At 41.7% G+C, this 19,137-nt stretch overlaps 1 long non-coding RNA gene across 1 annotated transcript; it reads right to left on the bottom strand.

Moving 5' to 3' along the window:
• Positions 1 to 264: 264 nt before the first annotated feature.
• LOC123385429 lies at positions 265 to 3,436 on the bottom strand. The gene is made up of 2 exons (XR_006597906.1): positions 3,075 to 3,436; positions 265 to 2,878 (listed from the first exon to the last, which is right to left on the bottom strand). It is a non-coding gene; the product is annotated as an uncharacterized LOC123385429 (long non-coding RNA).
• Positions 3,437 to 19,137: the final 15,701 nt, after the last annotated feature.

Below are 19,137 nucleotides of genomic sequence, written 5' to 3'. Positions count from 1 at the left end.
TCAGATATTGTGATAATAGAGACCCAAATGTTAGAAGCATCAAAAAATGTACCCTAAAATATTAAATATGGGGTGCTGGCCACAGAGCTAGGGCAAATGTGGAAACCGATTCCTCGGCCAGTAGTATCAGTGGAATTATATCAGGGTGGTTTTATGTGCCCTAGCCTGAACAGCTTGTAGAATTGGGAATCCCTCCTATATAGGCATTCATTTGGTAGAGAGTGTGGCCCCCCAAATAAATAGTACTTTATCACTCAAAGCAAATACTTCACAGTATTGAGCGTGTTTATTCTTGTACACCAATATGTCAGTTCAAGTCCTCTGGGGAGCAGATGCCAGATGGAATTAGAAGTTCAAGAGATTTGTTGGGGGAAATGCCTGCAACGGATAAAAGGGAGAAGGAGGCGGAATACACAGGGAGAGACTTCAGGCTGAGATGCAGGTCCAACACCTGTGAAAGGGGCAGGGAAGGAAGATTGGGTGGAAGAGTTTTAGTCTGCAGTACGGCTCTGAGAAAGCCAGGCAACCCTAGAGTAGAAGGTTGCGCATTGAACGAGTCCTGCGTCAGGCAGAAGTGGACCACCTTCAGTACCCCCACCATGCCCACTCACTGGCTCGGGCAGCCTGGGTAGAGCATTGACCCGGCTTGGACAGCAGGTTTTCACGAAGGAAGATCTGAGCATTGCATCATGAGTTCCCCAGTCCACCCCTTGTGCTGCTCAGATCCTTTGCTCCACATATTCAAGGAACTGTGGACCTCTCTTCCTGAGGGAAAGTCTTGATGACTTACTTGGTGCTGTGACCCAAACCCTCATTCCTACAGGGTCTGAGGCCTTGGTAATTATACCCATTTCGGGTTGCATTTGCTACACGTCCGTTCACTGCTTCATCTGGGCAACGTCTGCCAAGAAATACCTAAATGGATTACCTGGACTTGCACATTATTCTGCCCTGTTCTCCTGTAAGAGCATGAGACGGGCAGTCTGCTTCTGCTGGTAAGGGTCCATTATCCCTGCCATGATGGTGACTCTTTTCACCTGCTGGAACATGGTTATAAGGAGTCCACAGTTCCCTGGCAGTAGCCATAGCATATAGTTCAATGGGACCCTTGCTGTGTGCCCTGGTAAGAGTGTGCCCCATTGGGTACCAGGACTTTACCATCCATGATCACAGAGTTGCCCAAGAAGCACCAAGTCTCTAGGTGGTCACAGACAGTGATGACAAGTGAAGCCTCTCTTGTTTCCATCCCTTGGGTCTCAGATGCTTCTGTTACCTATAGAAGACACATCACCATACAAAGTTCTCTGATTTAGTGTCTATAGTGCATCCCAAAGGAAGGCACCCCATTTTGCAGAGTACTGTAAGCAAGGTGGCACCTCATTTGCACCTTTGGAAGGCCACCAGTGAAAAGCCACTTCTCTTGGATGGTGCTGTAGATGATGTAATGCATAGATCCCATGGTCATGAGCCCACTTCCATATCTCCTTTGCGGTGAAATGGGTCCCCTCGTTGGGTGCTGTGTTGTTTGAGATTTTATGCTTGTAAATGAGGCATTCTGTGAGTTCCTAGACAGTAGTGTTGGCTGAAGCTCTGTGAGCAAGAAAAACAAACCCATAGCCCAAATAGTTATCTTTCCTGTTGAAGATAACTACTGGCTGGCTCTTCTAGCAAAGAAGGGGACCAGCCTAGTTTACTTGCCATAAAATTATGGGTTGGTCTCCTAAAAGAGTAGTGCTATTTAGGGGACTTAGTTTGGTCTGTGTTGCTGGCAGGTTGGAACTTCAGAGGCGGAAGTACCTAAATCAGTCTTGGTAATGGGCATATATGCTGCTGAGTTCATGCACATCCTCTGTCTCGGCCCTTATCTAGGCCATTCCATTCAGTGGGCACAGTGTGCCAATTCTGGGATGGTCAGTGATGAAGGTTGGCTAATATTGCCCCAGACCCCCTTGACTCTAGTCCTCCAGTTTTGTTTTGTTTTGTTTTCCCTTCCAGGCCTCTGAAACGGACCCCATTGGCACCTAGGAATCTATATATTCCCAACTTGGGCTACTTTTTCTTCCACACGAAGTCAATGACAGGATGCACTGCTCCCAGCTTTGCCCATTGGAAAGATTTTTGTCTCTAAGGTCTTTCAAGTCCAGCTCTGAATGTGGCTGTAAATGCAGCTGCTATCCATTTTCAGCTTAGATTCAGACCAAGCCAACTCATCCCAAAGGCTGGCTTTTTCTTCCCTCTTCATTCTGTTTGTATGAGTTTCTCGCATAAGTGGTCCTATGTGCAAGGTGAAGGAGGGGCACCGGTGTAACCAGGGTGGGTGACATGGGTGTTTTGGGCTGCCTGCTCATGCCCTCTGGTCCTGCTTGGTCTCAATCCCAGACATTCCATTTCTATCTTGCTGTGGACTTCCGCTGGGCCTATTCCACATTATGACTTGGTGTGTCTAACAAAAGCCACTTCATAATGGGCAATTGTGCATGCAGAGTCACTCAGTGCCCTATGGTCGAGCACTCCAGCTCTCACAGGGGCCCAGGAACATGCCAGGAGCTATTTCTCAAAAGGCATATAATTCTGCCCTGCAGGTGGCATGGCCTTGCTCCAGAGCTCCAAGGGCTCACACTGTGATTCCCTCACGGACCTTGCCACACTGCAGCTTTTTCCATCCCTGAAGTCATGGACACCATAGGGTGTCCTGAATCATACCGCCCAACAGAAGAGCCCCTTGCATAGCAGCCTAGATTTGTTGCAGAGCTCATTCTTGGTTGGGCCCCAGTCATGGTTGACATATCCCTCAGTAAGGGACCTAGAGAGGTATTCCCAGACGTGTAGCGTGTTGCATTCAGGACCCCAAAAGGCTCACCAAGCGTTATGCTTCCATCTGTAAAGCAGGGAATGCAAGATTCAGAAATTTGTCTTTTACTTTGGAGAGGGTGTCTTGGCAAGCCCCGGAGTACAGAACCTCGAAAAAATTTACTCCAGTAGTAGGTTTCTAGTCTCCCGGGGCGTGGACCCCGCCCCGTGGAGCATAGTTGTCTTCCCAAGGCTTCTAGCATATTAGTCGCCACTTTATTAACCTGTCCACTCAGCATGATGTCATCGACGTAATGGATCAGGGTGATGTTCTGTGAGATGTCCAGAAGGTCCAGCTCACTTCAGACGATACAGTAAATGAATATTCTTGTCAGTTAGGGGAGTCTTGCGTCAGGTAAACGGGACCTGACTCTAGCACCTCCCCCCCGCTTCGATTAGCTCAGCCATTGGCTGGGAGGGGGCAGGGGGCGTGGCCTCGGGGATCCTGAAGGCGTGGCTGGTCCTTGCACAGTTAGGGAGGACAGATCCATGGAGTGTGCGTTAGGGCGATGCTTATTCTTTTCTGGTACTGTTCTCTGTGTCCCAAAATTTCTCAAGTGCACACGTATTATCTCTAAAACGAGAAGAAGCTAAAACATATGCACAATCATATTCCAAAAGTGTCTATGCCCAGGTTTTTTTAGACCTATCCTGTTGCGCAGTGAAATGTCTATCACACTAGATTTTTGAACAAGACTCTGGCCAGGAAACCTTCAAAGGGTTTACTACCATTTTAATCTTGCTTACAAAATGTTAATGCTATAACTTTGGCGAGATTCTTAGTATTTTTGCCTTATTTTTTTTCTGACTGTTGATATATGTTAATTTTAGAAAATGTGGAAAATTACATAACTTAGGGAACAAATGCTTAGAAATAATATCCCAAATCTTACCATGCTTGGACAAATCATTCTAGTGTTCTGCTGTAGTTTCCATCAGTCTTTTCTCTTACTTTTTTTATCATTATTATTCCTTGAAAAAGCTGACATCAAAGTATGCCAGTTTTTGCATAATTTTTTCCTCTTCAAACTGTTTCAGCTAACAGGGTAGTTTTGCCCTTAAAAGAAGTGTCACTCATCTGGAGAAATGAAACTGGTGTGGGCCTGGGGGTTAGAGAGACAAGATTACCTCCACCTCAAAGGTGCAGAAAAACTTGGTGGTCAAAAGGTGACTGTCCTGCATGAAGCAGGACATGCCCAAACCTAAGCCACTGCATCTACTGAGATGACAGGCTTGGGTTCAGGGGAGAGACCAGGAGCAAGTGAAATCGTAAAATGTTGACTTCCTAGAGAAGAAAGCAGAGTCAACCCTCACATTTGCTCCGTGATTGTGCTCAGTGCGGTAGGTGGAGGGCATGACTATGTGACTGTGTTTTTATTTGTGGTGAGTTTTTAAGGCCTAGCTCCCATGTCTAGAATTAACTGCACGGAGAGAGTCCTCATGCCCTAAGGCCAGGATCACATCACGTTGTTATATTACCAAGTTTAACCTTATTCCCCAAATTTATCATGTGGCAGGAGCAAAGCAGCAGAGAATACGGCCAATCTAGTATTCTAGGGGCTCTCCATGTGGGTCTGGATGATTAAGCCTTGGCGGCTCCTGGGCTTCTCATGAGAGGCTGGCTTAGTGAGAAAAATGAAAAGCTATTTTCATGATGCCAAGGATGGAAGAATTATGAGCTATATCCTGATTTTTAAAATCCCAAACCAGAGAAGGTGGTCATATAGGCTAGAGTCAGAGCATTTTTACTGCACCTTTCTACAAGTCTTTAAGTGCGGAAGTTAGGAATTAAATAAGTTTGGCTATGTGTTAATAATTGGAGTATTGCAGTTTCTCCCTGCTTTTGGATGTTTTATATTTTCCATAGTAATAAAATTTTTTAAATTTTTATTCATTTATTTATGAGAGATAGAGAGAGAGAGAGAGAGAGAGAGAATATCCCAAGCAGGCTCCATGCTGTCAGCTCAGGCCCTGACTCAGGGCTTCATCTCAAGAACCATGAGATTATGGGGCGCCTGGGTGGTGCAGTCGGTTAAGCGTCCGACTTCAGCCAGGTCACGATCTCGCAGTCTGTGAGTTCAAGCCCCGCGTCAGGCTCTGGGCTGATGGCTCAGAGCCTGGAGCCTGCTTCTGATTCTGTGTCTCCCTCTCTCTCTGACCCTCCCCCGTTCATGCTCTGTCTCTCTGTCCCAAAAATAAATAAACGTTGAAAAAAAAAATTAAAAAAAAAAAAAAAGAACCATGAGATTGTGAGCTGAGTCAAAATCAAGGGTCCAGCGCTTAATCCACTGAGCCATCCAGATGCCCCATAATAATAAAAATTTTCAAAAAAAAATATTTGTAACAACTTTAATGATTTCATAACATTAAATCATAAAAGCCTCATGAACTCACTGTCTATCTTGTTCACCAATTTATCTCCAGTGTCTAGAACAATCCTGCCCCATTAGCTTCTTAATTAATCAGATTAATCAAATTAATCAATTAATCAAATTAATTGATTAATTAATCAAATTAATACAATTAATTTCCTTAAAAACAGAGACTCTTTTTTTTTTTTTTTGCTTTTTTGTTTAAGAGAGAGTGCAAGCAGGGGAGAGGGGCAGGGGGAGAAAGAGAGACAATTTTAAGCAGACTCCATCCTCAGCCCGCCGTGGGGCTTGATCCCACAACCCTGGGATCATGACCTGAAGTGAAATCAAGAGTCAAACGCTCAACTGACTGAGTCACCCCAGGTGCCCACAAAATAGAGACTCTTAAATAGATTACAACTGCTCAATGAATGGATAAATTTCAGGGTTGATCCATAACCTTGACCTAATTAAGAGTAGAAACTGGAGAATTTCTACAACAGCTACAGTTACCTCTTCTTTGTAGGAAACCCTAGTTTGTAGTTTGTAGGAAACCCTACAAAGAGCAGGCCAGAGTGACAAAGCAGTCAGAGAAAGGAGGGCTGAGGTAGGGAGGCTGGGTGCAAAATAACAGAATGATACAAACATCAGAAATAAACTTCAGAAACAGCAGCCTCTTGTCTTTCATCATAGTCCTCTCCTACCTTCATTTTGTACAGAGAGTATCACCAAAATATTGTGCACATAGACCGCTCTTAATTTCCACACAATGTCTCACGTATTCCACAAGGATATGGTTCCTCAGCCAGAGTTCTCTGGGAAATTTGTGGTTCCCATGGATCTGGGCTCAAGTGTAATATTAGGTTCCTCTGGAATTCTGAATTATTATAGTTTCTAGGGGAAGAAAACAATATTTAAACTTCCTTTGCGATGTGTCTTTGCTAAAGAGCCACTCTTTGAGTATAAATATTAGCAATGGTTCTTATTTGCTGACTATTTATTTACTAATCTGGAAAGCACTTTACAAAAAGCATCTAGAAAAATATTGACCTCATTTAAAGATGAGAAAACTGAGGGTCGATACAATTAATCCCTTTGCCCAAGTCCACAGAACTGGAAAATGGTGCAGTAATAAGGTTTGACTCTAAAACATACACTCTTAACTACTTATGGAAGAATATTCCCTTAGGAGCTCAGTCGGGATACTTTAAGACAAGAACACTTTCCCTTAATTCATTTGCAAAGTTCAAACAGAAGCTATGAGATTTCCGAGCGTACTATCAGAATTAATTAACCTTATACTCCAGATCTTCTTTAGGGGATGTTAATGCAATTGTGCAAAGAGAGTCTTTCAACAAATGGTGCTGGAACAGCTGGACGTACACATGCAAAAAAAGAATTGAATTTAGACACAGACCTTACACCCTGCACAAACATTAACTCAAAATGTGTCAGAGACCTAAATGCTAAAGTATGATACTACAAAACCCATAGAAGAAAATATAAATAATAGATAAATCTATAAAAAATGGATAATAGATCAAATAGAAGAATATAGAGAAAATAGAGAAAAAATAGAGAAGAATATATGGATAATAGATCAAATGTAAAACTCAGATGACCTTGCATATGGTGATGACTTTTTAGATACAGCACCACAGGTACAATCCTTGAAAAAATAACCAAAAAGCTGCACTTCATTAAAATTAAAAACTTAAGACAATACCAAGATGATGAGAAAACAGATGGGGAGAAAATAATTGCAAAAGACATATCTGATAAAGAACTATTATCTAAAATATACAAAGAACTCTTTAAACTCCACAGTAAGAAAACAAACAAGTCAATTTAAAAATGGGCCAAAGACCCAGGAGACACCTCAGTAAAGATATATATATCGGGGTCATGTGAGCATCTGAAAAGATGCTCAACATCATATGTCATCAGAGAATTCAAATTAAAACAACTGGGTGGTACCAGTACACGCCTATTAGAATGGCCAAAATTCAGAACACAGACAACACCAAATGCTGGTGAGGAGGTGGACCAAGAGGAACTCTCACCCCTTACTGGTAGAAATGCAGAATGTAAAGCTACCTTTGAAAACAGGCTTTTTAAAATATACATATATATATTTTTAATAAATAAATATATATATATATATTTGGTTTTTTGGGTTTTTTTGTTTTTTTGTTTTTGTTTTTTTTTTTTTTAGAGAGAGCACAAGCAAAGGAGAGGGACAGAGAGAGGAAGAGAGAGAGAGAGAAGGGGTCGGGGGAGAATCTTAAGTCGGCTCCACACTCAGCACAGAGCCCAATGATAGGCTCAATCCCACCACCCTGGGATCATGACCTGAGCCAAAATCAAGAGTCAGATGCTCAACTGACTGAGCCGCTCAGGTGTTCCAAGCAGTTTCTTATAAAATGAATTATGCCATATAATCCTGCAGTCATGCTCCTTGATGTTTACTCAAAGAAGCTGAAAACTTTCATCCACCCAAACACCTGCACACAGATGTCTGTAGCAGCTTTATTAACAATGGCCAAAACTTGGAAACAACCAAGATGTCTTTCAGTAGGTGAGGAGATTAAAAAATAGTATTAAATCCAGACAATGGAATATTACTCAGCACTAAAAAGAAATGAGCTTCGAAAGTTCATGCCATGAAAATACATGGAGGAAACTTCAATGCACATTATTACTAAGTGAAAGAAGCCAATCTGAAAAGGCTGTGTGCTAATTCCAACTATATGACATTTTAGAAAAGCAAAACTATGGAGACAGTGAAAAGATCAGTGGTTGCCAAAGGTTGGGGGCAGGGGGCAGGTAAGGATGAATAAGTGGAACACAAATAATTTCTAGGGCAGCGAAAATACTCTGTGATTTTGATACCACAATGATGGATACATGTCATTATATATTTATCCAAACCTATGGAATGTACAATACCAAGAGTTAACCCTAAGGTAAACCATGGACTTCGGGTGATAATGATGTAGTTTATCAACTGTAACAAATGTGCCATTTTGGTTAGGGAACATTGTTAATGGGGAAGGCTGTGCATGTGTGAGGGTAGAAAGTATGTGAAAAATCTCTGTGCCTTTCTCTTAATTTTGCTGTGAATCTACAATTGCTCTAAACGAAAAGTCTTTTTTTTTTTTTACATTTATTTATTTTTGAGAGACAGAGAGAGACAGAGCACGAACAGGGAAGGGGCAGAGAGAGAAGGAGACACAGAATCTGAAGCAGGTTCCAGGCTCCGAGCTGGACAGCACAGAGCCTGACGCGGGGCTTGAACTCACAAACCGTGAGATCATGACCTGAGCCGAAGTCGGACGCTCAACTGACTGCGCCACCCAGGCGCCCCTAAACGAAAAGTCTTTTTAAAAAGCACTTGTATAAAACAATACATATATAATTGTATTTTTGGAATTATAACTTACAGAAATGCAATATATTTGAAAATAACAGCACAAAAGATACAGGTGGCAGTAAAGCTGTATTGGAGTAAGATAATAATACCAAATCGTAACTTACATGCACAAGAACAAATGAAGAGAACTATATATGGTATATAAAGTTAGTATAGAAAACTCTGTAAGTGTCAACTTTCTCTCAACTTTTTTAAAAGACATGACATTATTCAAAGTCACGATCATGATAATGTATTGCTGAATTTGTAAGACACACACACACACACACACACACACACACACACATAATCATAATAGTCCAAAAAGGGGAAAAAGAAGAGAATTATATAGGGTAACATTTTTATATCTCAGTGGAATTAAATTAGAATAAATCTGAAGTAGATGCTGTTAAGTTAAAACGTATATGGTAAATCTGTCATTAAGAAAATATTCCAAAAGCTATGAAAAAAATTATTAAAGGGATAATATGTTATAACAAAAATATTCTCTTAATGCAAAAGAAAGCAGTAAAAGAGGACAGTAGAACAAAGAAGACATGAGGTATATAGAAAACGAAAAGTAAAATATCAGATGTAAATAAAAGTATATCAATAATAACATTAAATGTAAGTGGATTAAACAATCCAATAAAAAGGCAGAAATTGTCAAATTGGATTAAAAAACAAGATCCAACTATATACTATCTAAAGTAAACATACTTTAGATTCAAAGATACAAATGGGTTGAAAGTAAAAGGACATTAGATGTACAATGCAAATAGCAATCAAAGAAACTGAGTGCCTATAATAATAGTGGACAAATTAGACAATTAAAAATATTACTGAGGGGCGCCTGGGTGGCGCAGTCGGTTAAGCGTCGGGCTTCAGCCAGGTCACGATCTCGCGGTCCGTGAGTTCGAGCCCTGCGTCAGGCTCTGGGCTGATGGCTCAGAGCCTGGAGCCTGTTTCCGATTCTGTGTCTCCCTCTCTCTCTGCCCCTCCCCCGTTCATGCTCTGTCTCTCTCTGTCCCAAAAATAAATAAACGTTGAAGAAAAAAAAAATTAAAAAAAATATTACTGAAATAAAGATGGGCATTCTAGGGGCTCCTGGGTGGCTCAGTCCGTTAAGTGTCCAACTTGGGCTCAGGTCATGATCTCACGGTTCGTGAATTCGAACCCCACATCCAGCTCTTTGCAGATAGCTCAGACCCTGGAGCCTGCTTCGGATTCTGTGTCTTCCTGTGTCTCTGCCCTCCCCCACTCACACTCTGCCTTTCTGTGTCTCTCTCTCAAAAATAAATAAACATTTAAAAAAAAGAAAAGACAAGATGGGCATTTTATAATGATAAATAGGTCCATCCATTAGGAAGATATAAAAATTATAAATGAAACTAACAAATAATATGTGGAGTAAACACTGAAAAAATTAAAAAAAATTTTTAAATGTTTATTCATTTTTGAGAGACAGAGAGAGACAGAACATGAGTGGGGAAGTAGCAGAGAGAGAGAGAGAGAGACAGAATCCAAAGCAGGCTCCAGGCTCTAAGCTGTCAGCACAGAGCCCGCCACGGAGCTCGAACTCAAGAGATGTGAGATCATGACCTGAATCTAAGTCAGATACTCAACCAACTGAGCCCCAAACACTGACAGAATTGAAGAGAGAAATCAACAATTCAATAATAATAGAGGCTTCAATACTTTATTTTTCAATAATGGGTTCAACCCAAGAAAATTGAAATATATGTTTCCATAAAAATCTGTACACAAATGTTTATAGCAGCATTGTTCCTTAATAGCCAAAGGGTGGAAACAACCCAAGTATCTGTCACCTTATGGGTGGATAAACAAAATGTAGTGTATCCATACAAGGCAATGTTATTCAGCCATAAAAAAGAATGTATATCAACACATGCTACACCAGTGAGCTTTGAAACCATCTCGCAAAATGAAAGAAGCCAATTATAGAAGACCATATCTATATATTGCATGATTCCATTTATATAAAATTCCAGAATATGTAAATCCATAGAGACAGGAAGCAGATGAGTAATGTGTAGGGACAAGGGTAGGAAGGAATCAAGACTGATTGCTCATAAGTAGGGGATTTCTTTTTAGGTTGAAGGAAATGTCCTGAATTAGTGGTGATGATTGTGTGATATAGATAATATATGAAAAACCACGGAATTGCACATTTTAACAAGGTAAATTTTTGATATGTGAATTTTATCTCAGGAGAAGGAGAGGAGGAGAATGAGGAGAAGGAGGGAGAAGAGAAGAAGGGTGCAGACATTTCATTTTAGGAAAGCAAAGCAAAGAAAGTCTCAAGAAGGAGGGAGTTGTCATAAGTTAGACAAGTTAGATGAAAATGGCAAAGGGTCTCTTGTATTCATGAGTGACAGTGAACTTAAAAATGCAATGGCTTAAGAAGTGACTGGATGATGGAAAAATGGAAACACTTTCAGACATTTGCTTATGGAAGAAAGAGTAGTGATAGTGTAGTAACTAGAGGGGAGAAGGAACCAGGGAGTATTTTCTTTTTCAGTGTTGAGAAACAATTCTTCATGGGTCTCTCACTTTTTTACATACCTTGCCTAGGTACTGATTACTTTTCTTCGGAATTATCTCTTGAGAATGTTCGTATAGTGAAAAGTCTTAGAAGATAGAGATAATGTTTTCCTTGGAGCAAAAAGCAGATTCATTTACTCTCCAGTAAACAAGATAATGTCTCCCTTTGGGGCAAAATTCAGACAGACATACTGCCCGTTATAAAAGACACAGTTTCCCTAAGTTTGGGGCACCTCTCCCTGTAATGCATTCTATTACTTCTGTGGGTATCACGTGACACTCTTTACATTGTCCTTTGGAAAATGGGGCTCAGGGAACCCCAGTTCCCTGGTACTTATGCTGCTTGCTGTGTTGTGAATAATAAAGTCATTTTCCTCTGGAAAAAAAAATGGATAAAACAACACAGCAGAAGATCAACAAAAAATAAAAGACTTGAATAACACTAAAAACCACTACACCTGATAGATATCTATTGAATACTCCACCCAATAGCAGCATGATATATATTTTTCTCAAGTGTCCATGGAACATTGTCTAGTATATACCTTATGCTAGGCCATAAAACAAGTTTCAATAAATTCAAAAGAATTGAAATCATACAAAGTATATTCTTCAATCACAGTGGAATATAATTAGAAATCAGTAACAGAGAAATTGGGGACATTGATAAATCTATGGAAATTTTAAAACATAGTCATAAGTAGCCAATAAGTCAAAAAAAGTCACAACGGAAAGTTAAAAATACTTTGAGATGAATGAAAACGAAGACATGACACACTGAAACTTATGAGTCACCTCTCATATAGTACTTAGATAGTTACAGGTGTAAATGCCTACATTAAAAAATAAATAAGATCTCACATACATAGCCTAACCTTCCACTTCAAGACACTTAAGAGCAAACTAAACCTAAAACAAAAGAAGGAAGGAAATAATAATGTTTAGAGTAGAAAATAATGAAATAGAAAATTTAAAAAAGCAATAGAGAAAATCAATAAAACCAAAAGTTGGTTCTTTGAAAAGGTTAAAAAGCAATTGGTAAATCTTTAGCCACACTGATCAAGAACAGAGAAAACTTGGGGCACCTGGGTGGCTCGGTAGGTTAAGCATCCAACTTTGGCTCAGGTTATGATGTCACAGTTTGTGGGTTCGAGCCCCGCGTTGGGCTCTGTGCTGACAGCTCAGAGCCTGGAGCCTGCCTCTGATTCTGTGTCTTTCTCTTTCTCTGCCCCTTCCCTACCTGCACTCTGTCTCTCTCTCTTTCTCTCTCTTAAAACTAAATAAACATTAGAAGTTAAAAAAAAATAGAGAAGACTCAAATTACTAAAGTTAGGAATAAAAGAGGAGACATCACTACTGACCCTAGAGAAACAAATAAAAGGATGCATCAGAATCCACCTTTCCAAAGTGAAAGTGAGCATAACTTTTCTATACTTTAGAATCCACATCTTTAAAGCATAGAATGAAAAGCTTCTTACAAAGGGACTAATGAAAGCCCCTAAGCTCAGGAGATTTAAAATTTCTTAGACTTCTGCCAACATAGTCAGGACAAAAGTTGCTGCAGCCTACCTACCCAAGCTATTCCCATCTCCCACTGGAAAAAAAGAACTTGGTGATAACCCAGGCTTAGAGAGGACCCAAATTAAAATAAAAATGGTAACATTTCAGCAATTACAGAAAAGATTACGATTACATAAAAACAAAATGATCCCCAGAAGGAAAACATCCTTAATTTATATTAATTATTTCAGGAACAGCAGTAATGGAAACCATGACCCACTCAGGTCAGCACTGATGGTGCAGATAATGCAGTGCAGTCTGAGAATCAATGGAAATTCTGCTCTTCCTGTGTCAAGGGCAATGGGAATCTTACAGCACTCAGTGGCAGCTAGATGTCTTGTACTGGTCTTCAGTAAACTCTGCTAACTGGCTAATTTTGGTCTTCATTTAAAGTAGAGTAAGTCTAGGGGTGCCTGGGTAGCTCTGTCAGTTAAGCGTCTGACTCTTGATTTCAGCTCAGGTCATGATCTCACGGTTCATGGGTTCAAGCCTTACATCGGTCTGTGCTGACAGCTCAGAGCGTGGAGCCTGTTTGGGATTCTGTGTCTTCCTCTCTCTCTGCCCCTCCCCTGCTCATGCTGTCTCTTTCTCTGTCTCTGTCTCTCTCTCTCTCTCTCAAAATAAAGGAATAAACTTTAAAAAAAATAAAAAACAAAAAAGTAGAGTAAGTCTATATAATTGTGCATGAGTCACCCATAATAATTAAGTTTTTTTTATCTATTTTGAGAGAGAGTGAGAGTGCATGCATGCACAGAGAGGGAGGGCGAGAGAGAGAGGGAGAGAGAGGGAATCCCAAGCAGGCTCTGCACTGTCAGCTAAGAGCCCAACATGGGGCTTGATCTTGGGAACGTGGGATCATGAACTGAGCCAAAATCAAAAGTCCAGTGCTCAACCAGCTGAGCCACCCAGGAGCCCCCATAATAATTTTTAAAAGGGCTTGCACAGGAATCCTGTGTGGTTCAATTAAGCGTCCGACTTCAGCTCAGGTCATGATCTCACAGTTTGCAGGTTTGAGCCCCACGTCTGACTCGGTGCTGGCAGCTCAGAGCCTGGAGCCTGCTTTGGATTCTGTGTCTCCCTCTCTCTCCCCCCTTCTCCTTCCCCTGCTCATGCTCGCTCGCTCTGTCTCTCTCTCTCTCTCTCTCTCTTTCTCTCTTTCAAGGATAAATAAACATTAAAAAGTTTTTTAAAGGGTTTGTACAAAGAGGAGTCCCAAATCCCATTATTGTTTGGCAAATCTTATTTTCAGAATCTGTGTGTCGATTGCCATTTACGGACTTGGGTATATAACATATAACCCAGCGTCAGCAGGACCTTCTTCTTGTCTTTCAGAAAAAAACAAGTGGTAAAGTTGACTTGGACCCCAAGCCCATGGAAGTCCAAAGCTCTTCCATAATTTCTGTAAGTCTCAGGGGTGGGGGGCAAGTGGGCACATTTTACAATCTCAAGATCTCTTTGTCTTGATCCTTTCTTCCATGTGAGAGGTCCCTGTGCTGCATCACAGTGACACAGATGTGAGAGTCAGGCCCCTCTTTAAATCCCAGCACCGACAACAAAATCCCCTCAAAAGATGTTTTTGGGGGACATGTGGGAAGATGGGGGATGACTGGTGAAAGGACAACAGAAGCACCTTCAAGTAAAGGAATAGGTTTCCCGTGTTGGGAACAGTGTTCACCTCCCTCTCCTTCCATTCCCTTCTCACCACTTCCGCCTGCCCTCTCCCCCAGCTTTGGAGTTCCACCAACACTTCCTACCTAGTCCCAGCTGATCTCCATCTGGTTTGCTCATTCTGATTCTCCTGTTCTCTCTGCTTTTGGTTTTCTTCTCTCCTCGGTTTAGAACAACAAACCGATTCACCCCATGCTCAGAGAGAGAAGCGCTTTACTACTCTGACCACATGACACCTTGAGTGCCCACTCAGGTCCTTGGGATCCCACCTTGAACGTATTCCCGGTGCTGAGCCAGGAACTTTTCCTTGAGAATCAGCTATAACTGGCATGTAGGATTATGTGAGAACATGGAACCCTTGCTGAGCTTCCTGGCTAGATGGGGGGGGGGGGGGGTGGTGGTGGTGAGAGCATTTCTCAAGGAAAGCAGTGATTTCCGCCCCCCCCCCCCAGCCACCAGGAGAAGGTGATGGGAATGTAGGCAAAGAGCTAAGTGTTTAGTAAATATTTGCTGAGGAAGAATGAGTTAGGAGCAGGCAGGTAAAGAGAAGGAGATGGTACTGGGTTAGCATTAAAAACTAAAATGAAAAGATCACCCTTTTTCAGCAGAAAGGATGCCTCTTTTACTGAGGGAGCATGGAAAAAGATGAGGCGGTGCAGTTAGGGTATGTTTGTAGGTTTGTAGGCAGCAAGGGTGGTCAGCTGAGGGCATGTCTGTTCAATGACTTGCAACTTCTCAATGAAGTCAGGATCAACGTCATCCACTCACTGTTGCATGTGGTAGCTCAGCATGGCGACTGGAGATCATTTGTGACCAGTATTTCCAGGTTATCCTGTTGTACAATCTTGTCCACCATACACACCCACCGATGGGTAGGAGCAGATGAGAAGTATGATGGCCCAGCTCATGGACTATGGTTTTGTGAATCCAGTAAAACACAAGGACATGAAGGCAGGTCAGCAAGGACAGCGATGGACCAGATATGTCATCCAAGGGAATGTGGTAAATTGGGAGACACTTAAGTGGCTCCAAGGACTGGACATGGATGAGATTAGCTGTATGGAGAGCAGAAGAGTGAGCGGGAAGAATAAGAGAGTGCTGACAGAGGCTATATACACTCTTAATGTATAGGATATCCCCTGAAGATCAGCTATCAATCATGACATAGCCCAGACTGTGGTCCATGGGAATAGATTTTCATGGACCGTTGTTGAAAACCCCTGGCGTTGAGAAGGTCAAGGTGCTCAGAAGCTAGGATGTTTGCTTGGCAATGGACAGTTAGATGTCTCAGGACAGGGCCAGCGAAGCATGAAGAGGAAGACTGAGCCAAATGCCCAGACCACATGGCCAGGAGGCCAGAACACGGCATTAACAAAGTTGTGCAGGAGAAGAAAAACACGTGAGAATTTCACAAGAAGAATTTTAACTCTTGAAGTGAAGTCATAATTTGCACGGAATAAATACCAGATTTTGTATAGGAATCTGAGTTGACTCTCAAGGGAGGACACGGGAGAGAAAAAAGTAGAATGAGTGGCACAGCAGCGGAGAGAAAAGTTAGAAAAGTCAACCACAGTGTTCGACTCTCATGCTTCAAATGATCAAGATGTAACTCCAAACCCCAATAGGTTGGTGTGTCCAGATTTGGGATTTTTTTTTTTTAGTATAGGTTAAAAAGGGTGGGTCGAGACCTGCTAGCCAAAGTTGAGCTGTTGGAAAACCCAGTAATGATGGATGTTGGAAGTTACTGAAATAGTCCAAGGAAGGAAGGCTCCTCTAAAACCAAGGAAACAAATGCCCTCATTGAAAACCATACACACTCACACACAGCACCAGAGGTGTAATCCTCGTATAGAAAGGCAGTCACCATGCAAAAGAGCTAGATGGCCAAACAAATAACTTGCAAGTGCTTGAAAAAGGTTTTTCTTTTTGGATTAAAAATTCACAGTGAAATTACTGAGATAAATTACAGAGGAGAGCATCCTTGGACACAATGTGTAGAACAGCGTCAAAGCTCTGGAAACTTTGGCTCTGTTTCTTCAGAACACATTGTCCCTCTGGGGACATGGAATTCTGCTTCTGATCTGACACTCTGTGCCTGGCTTGATTTGGCAGATCAGCATCTTACAAAAAAATATTACCCATCCTTAAGAGTTCCACCAATCAACGAACAGGGAAAATCTGTCAGGCTGTGCGATTACTGGCCAGAAAGAAAGAAGGTGAATATTGTATTTTTCTTCTCAGGCACTACTCTTTAGGTTTCTGGGACAAAATTGAAGGAAAGAACAATTCCTTTAAAGAAAGACATCCAGGGGACCTGGGTGGCTCAGTCAGTTAGGCATGTGTCTCTTGATTTCATCTCAGGTCATAATCTCCTGGTTCGTGAGTTCAAGCCCTACATCCGGGGCTCCCTGCTTGGGATTCTCTGTCTCCCTTACTGTCTGTACCTCCCCTGCTCATTCTCTATCTCTCTCTCAAAATAAATAAACTAAAAAAAAAAAAAAAAAAGACATCCTGGGGTTAGCCTGGAGCCTGCTTCGGATTCTGTGTCTCCCTCTCTCTCTGCCCCTCCCTGGCTCGCTCTCTCTCTCTCTCTCTCCCTCTCTCGCGCTTGCTCTCTCTCTGAAAATATAATAAACACTAAAAAAAAATTTTTTTTAAAGACATCCTGACAGATAAACCAAAGGCGTCTACTCATGACCTTAAGCATCAGAGGTTTAACTGCAAGCTATTTGACTCCAAGGTTGTTAAAATTGACCAAATACTGGAAAATGTGTTTCAAATGCCAGAATTTGGTTACAAAAGAGAGGAGAGGCGCCTGGCTGGCTGTCAGTGGAGCGTGTGACTCTCGATTTCCAGGTTGTGAGTTCAAGCTCCACACTGGGTGTCGAGATTACTCAAAAAATAAAATCTTTAAAAAAAAATAACAGAAGGAAGATCTCCACGGTGAACTAGAATTTATCCATTCATTTATTCACTCATTCAAGATGTATTTAAGCCAGACGCCAGAGTATAAGGGGAAAGAAAAAGAATTTTTAGCAAAAGTTACTTGCAAGTATTTAAGTCCTAGATTCTCCCAGGAGGAGGCAGATATGTTTCTTGTTTCTCAGTTCTCTGGAGAACTTTAGATGTAGTGTTATCTGTATTTATTCCAATCATTAAATGTTTGTAAATCAGACTTGGTGTATCGTCTTACACTGATGTAACACTGCCAGTGTTTAGAAACAAAATGAGCCAGGCAGCAAGCCCAAAGAAACATTCCTATTGCTTGTTTGCTGAAAAGTGCTTTGTTTTCAGCATCTCATAAAATAGTAATGCATCTTGCTTGATTCCGTGGGGGCGGCAGTTGGGGGGTGGGGCGGCACAGAATCTATCTCTAGGGGAAACCCATCAAGGCCAAAGTGAGAGAACGTGTTTGCTCGAGGACAGCAGGGTGTCGTTTGAATCGCCTCCTTTGGGACGCTGTACATTTCGTCAGTTAAGACTCTAATTGAGAGGCAAGAATGATCCAGCCACCTGCAGTCTCTACAGCTCTGTCCGATTAACCACTGATTAGCATTAACCGAGAAGGATCTCCTGTCAAAATTCACTCTCCTAAAGCCAGAATTGAAACCCATCCCAATGAAAACTGCAAGCTTAGTTCTACGCCATGCGCTTTGAAAGCACCAGAGGATCCTTTCAGTATTGATGGTGTAGGAATGCGGGCTTTTCTCTGGAGGAGAGCACATTGTTGAAAGAGGACACACACACACACACACACACACACGCACACACAGTATGAGCCAAGGGCTTGGCCTCAGAGCAGATCACAGGATAGAATGGAGATTAGCTCCGCTCTCATTGTGGACACTGCTGGGATCTGATTTCCTTTACTCACGGACTGTGTGGGGAAATGAAGGATAACACTCAGAAGGTTTGAATTCCGAGTATTCGAAAACTTGGGAGAGCTCCTCACAGTTTCTAAGAGCCCTGGTCTTCCTGAGTTTTACGATCGCACCACTAATTGTAAATCTCATTTTAGCAGCTTCGGTCCAGGAGGCTCCAAGGAAGAGAGGAGAACAATTCTTCAGGGAAGGTGTACTTAAATTGTCTTACAACTACTGAACGCACATGAACTCTGCCAAATGAGGGTATTCATCTCCCAAATTTAAATTTAAACCACGGGCTGAATCTTCCAAAAGTTCCAATGAAAACACAATCAGCAAACATTTTGTACATGTTGCATATTATAGAAACTATCTTCTAAGCACTCATTTAAAGGGAAAAAATAAGTGTAACATTAAGGAAAAACCTATGTTGAGATCCTGGAGGTTGCCAAAGGAACAGTGATTTCTTTTTTTAGTTTTTTTAAATATTTATTTTTGAAAGAGAGAGGGAGAGAGCATGAGGTGGGGGAGGGACAGAGAGAGAGGGAGACACAGAATCTGAAGCAGGTTCCAAGCATTGTCAGCACAGAGCCCAATGTGGGGCTCAAACCCACTAACCATGAGACCGTGACCTGAGCTGAAGTCAGACGCTTAACCAACTGAGCCACCCAGGTGCCCTGGAGAAGTGACATTTTTATTCTTTCAAAGTAGCTGAGGTAGGGTTTTGTTTTTTGTTTTTTGTTTTTTTTTGTATTGGTCTAATCTTACTTTAGGACATCGAATTGCAAATGCAGAAATCTAAAACAAATTAGTCTGGGCAAAAAAGCAATTGCTTTTGGGAGCAGCCACTGCTGGATCCAGGACCTCC

This window comes from Felis catus, chromosome A1 (genome assembly GCF_018350175.1).
Source record: "Felis catus isolate Fca126 chromosome A1, F.catus_Fca126_mat1.0, whole genome shotgun sequence".
In the NCBI taxonomy this organism is placed as follows: domain Eukaryota; kingdom Metazoa; phylum Chordata; class Mammalia; order Carnivora; family Felidae; genus Felis; species Felis catus.
The sequence above is the reverse complement of the archived record's forward strand: the minus strand, read 5'-3'. Positions and strand labels throughout refer to the sequence as shown.